The sequence below is a fragment of the Colobus angolensis genome, unplaced genomic scaffold (genome assembly GCF_000951035.1).
Source record: "Colobus angolensis palliatus isolate OR3802 unplaced genomic scaffold, Cang.pa_1.0 Scaffold399, whole genome shotgun sequence".
Lineage (NCBI taxonomy): Eukaryota > Metazoa > Chordata > Mammalia > Primates > Cercopithecidae > Colobus > Colobus angolensis.
This window is the reverse complement of record NW_012117365.1, coordinates 1,883,400-1,887,555: the sequence shown is the minus strand read 5'-3', so window position 1 is coordinate 1,887,555 and position 4,156 is coordinate 1,883,400.

The following is a 4,156-nucleotide window of genomic DNA, read 5'->3' as shown; positions in this document are numbered from 1 at the left end:
AAGAAGTGGCAGAAACAAGGATCTTAGAGACTGAGACCACTATTGTTTCTTTGGAATCCAGCTAATTCTTCAGTGACTTGAATTTCCTCACTTATGAAGGGAGGGGGTATAGGTGAAAGGTCCCTTTTTGTGATTTGATCATGAGAAGCACCTGTAGGCCTAGTAAAAATTCCTCATACTAGAGAGATGGTTAGTCCAGAATAAGAAAAAGCTAATTTATCTAAGACTGAACTATATCCATTCAACCACAAAGAACTTGTAGCCCCTGGAAGGACCAAGTGAGGCCATTCACAGTGAAATTAAACCCAGATTTTAAGAGCCCAATTAGGCCGCGCACGGTGGCTCACGCCTGTAATCCCAGCACTTTTGGAGGCTGAGGTGGGCAGATCATGAGGTTGGGAGGTCAAGAGCAAACTGGCTAACACAGTGAAACCCCGTCTCTACTAAAAATACAAAAAATTAGCTGGGCATGATTGTACACGCCTGTAGTCTCAGCTACTCGAGAGGCTGAGGCAGGAGAATCGCTTGAACCCGTGAGGTGGATGTTGCAGTGAGCCGAGATCATACCACTGCACTCCAGCCTGGGTGACGGAGCAAGACTGTCTCAAAAATAAATCGTTCAAGTACAAGCCTAAGTAATTGATCCTAAGATCACTGTCTATCCCAGTTAGAGCAGTTTGCATCATTTGATCTTTATTAAATACTTTTGGCTGGGTGCGATGGCTCACACCTATAATCCTGGCACTTTGGGAGGCCGAGGCGGGTAGGTCACCTGAGGTCAGGAGTTTGAGACCAGCCTGACCAACATGGAGAAACCCCATCTCTACTAAAAATACAAAAATTAGCTAGGTGTGGTGGCAGATGCCTGTAATCCCAGCTACTCAGGAGGCTGAGGCAGGAGAATCGCTTGGACCCTGGAGACGGAAGTTGCAGTGAGCTGAGATCGTGCCACTGCACTCCAATCTGGGCAACTGAGCAAGACTCCGTTTCAAAAAAAAAGAAAAAAAAAAAGACTTTTATGTTTAAACCAGCATGAATGACTATATGATAATACAGGGCAAAGAGTTTTTTTTTTTTAGCTTGTAGTAATCATTTTAACTTGATTATCTCTGGAATTTGTCCCAACGCTGGCACAGACCTGAAAGCACTGACTTTGTTTTCAAAGCTTTTTCAATTCAAGAGTGCCTCCAAATGGTAAGTAGGAATGAAGACTTCCAGACGCTTCTATTCTTGCCTGTACCCAGAATTCTCTTGCTTCAGTGTTTTTCCCATTTTCATGAGCCCATGTATGAAAAAGGGCAAGAAACTGTGGAGAAGAAAGTTTTTTATTAGCCTTCCTCGGGGTATTCCATGCTCAATCTATCCTTTCTCAGTCCCAAATAGCCTACTGAGCTGAACTGCCTAAGACATAGTCATTCACCAAATATTTAAGTACACACATTTAAAAAGATACAATTCCAGGTGCAATGGGAGACGAGGAAAATTGTCAGGGCCATCAAGAAGCTTTCACAAGGTGAAGGGAGGGCTGGAGTTTCTCAAATCATTGTTACTTAAAGTGTGGTAGTGGGCCAGCAGTATGGGCATCACCTAGGAGATTGTTACTAATAAAAATGCATAATTTCAGGCCCTACTCTAGACCTACTGGACCCAAATGTGCGTGTTAGTAAGATCTCCAGGTGATTCTTAGGCACAGAAAAGTTCTAGAAGCACTGGCCTGAAGTGGGAAGTACTGTGAGAATTCAGGGTGGTGATGCTTTTTCGCATTTTACATAAAATTATCTTGTTGAATTTTCATAATCCAATGAAGTAGGTGCTGGTTATTATCCTTATCTGACAAAGTACTTGAGACAAAGCATCTTGACAAAGCTTTTGACAAAGCATCTTGCCTGGCTGGCACAAATAGAGATGGAGCCCAGTTTCCAATCTCTTCTGACTGGAAGAATGTCAGAGAGGGACATTTAGTATAAAGGAATAACAGATGGAAAGTTGCAGGTGGTATTTGAAGTACCAAAAATACCACAGTTCTGTAATGTGTTTGTGAAGGTGAATAGTGGGAAATACAATTTGAAGTGTAGGTGAAAGCCAGGTTATTCAACTCAAACTCCACAGTCATGGTGTTGACATTTCTTCATTTTTGAATATAGAGATGGGAAACTGGTGCATATTTTTTTCTGTGAATAACACGAAAGCTACGAAAAAGGCAAGTTTTCTGAAACTTTTACTTACTCGTTTTTGTTATTTTTTGAGACGAGATCTCATTAGGTTGCCCAGGCTGATCTTGAACTCCTGAGCCCAAGCAATCCTCCCACTCCAGCCTCCCAAAGTGCTGGAATTGCAGGCATGAACTACTGCACCTGGCCAGAAACTTCTAAAACTCAGAAACGTTGCTCCTCCTCACCTCCTACCCCAAGGTAAACTGTGATACCTCCTGGCTTTATACTACTGATTTTATACCCTATTATATAGAACTGTGTCTAGAAAGAGTGGCCTATCCCTCTGTGACCTTGGTCTACTCCTGCAGGAGTGGTTTCTGTGACAGACTGCATTTGGAGGTTTGATTCACTCTGAGGAAGGTAACCAGGATAGGCAAGAGATTTAAAAATCTGTCAACATGTATTTGGCAGGTATAGCCTGAAAAAAAAAGACCAGGAAAGCTATCTAAATGGTTAAGAAGCCAAATATTTAGAAAGCATATACCATCTGCTAGCCCCTGGGTGGTAAGTGTTGAACAAGACTCTTTCCTGCATCATAGAGATTTAAGAATCCAATAGGGGACTGGTGGTGGTGACTCATGTCTGTAATCCCAGCACTTTGGGAGGCAGAGGCAGGTGGATATTTGAAGTCAGGAGTTTGAGACCAGCCTGGTCAACATGGTGAAACCCTGTCTCTACTAAAAATACAAAAATTATCTGGGCCATGGTGGCGTGCGTGCCTGTAATCCCAGCTACTAGGGAGGCTAAGGCAGGAGAACTGCTTGAATCCAGGAAGCAGTGGTTACAGTGAGCTGAGATCAGGCCACTGTACTCCAGCATGGGCAACAGAGTGAGACCCTGTACCCCTCCAACCTCACCCCCTCAAAAAAAAATCCAATAGGGAAGACAGACATTAAAACAGTACACATAAGTAAAAGTGCTTTTATTTTTAAACGGGGGGAATAGCGGGGCTTGTGAGAAGTGGACCAAAAAAGGACAGCAAAAGCTTCATTAAGAATCAATAGAAGTTAGCCAGGCAATAACCTGTAGTGCCAGCTACTTGGGAGGCTGAGGTGGGAGGATCACTTGAGCCTAGGAGTTAGAGGCTGTAGTGTGCAATAATCACACCTGTGAATAGGCACTGAACTCCAACCTGGGGGAGGACAGGGAAGCCAGGCAAAGAATGCGAGTAATCGTAATCCAATTATGTGCCAAGGCTTTGTGGTTCAACAGCTTGGTGTGTTGGTCGCATTGATAAGACTACTATAGCTGGAGTTGAAAGAACAAATGGCAGAGGAAGAGAAAACTTGGTACGCAAGCAGGGACCAGGCATTTTAGTGCCCTGTTAGCCACGTTACAGATTTTGGATTTTGTTTGAAAGGCAATGAAAAACCTGTAAGAATTTATCAAAGGCTGACTAGGTGCTATTTCTCATGCCTATAATCCCAGCATTTTAGGAGGGCAAGGTAGGAGGATCAGCTGAGATCAGGAGTTCGAGACCAGCCTGGCCAACATGGTGAAACCCCGTTTCTACTAAAAATGCAGAGATTAGCCAGGCGAGGCGCGTGCCTAGTCTCAGCCACTCAAGAGGCTGAGGCAGGAGAATAGTTTGAACCCAGGAGGCAGAGGTTGCAGTAAGCCAAGATCGCACCAGTGCACTCCAGCTTGGGCAACAGAGTGAGACTCTGTCTCAAAAAAAAGAATTGATCAAAGGCTTGAAAGTAGGCATTGCATAAGTCAGTAAGTCCTAATAGGGCATGATGCGACTACTGAGTAGAAGTGACTGACAGATGAGTGGGTGGATGCCACTATTAAAGGTGAACTGAAGGCCAGGCATGGTGGTTCATGCCTATAATCCCAGCACTGTGGGAGGCGGAGGCAGGTGGATCATGAGCTCAGGAGTTCAAGACCTGCCTAATCAACATGGTGAAACCCCATCTCTACTAAAAATTTAAAAATTAGCC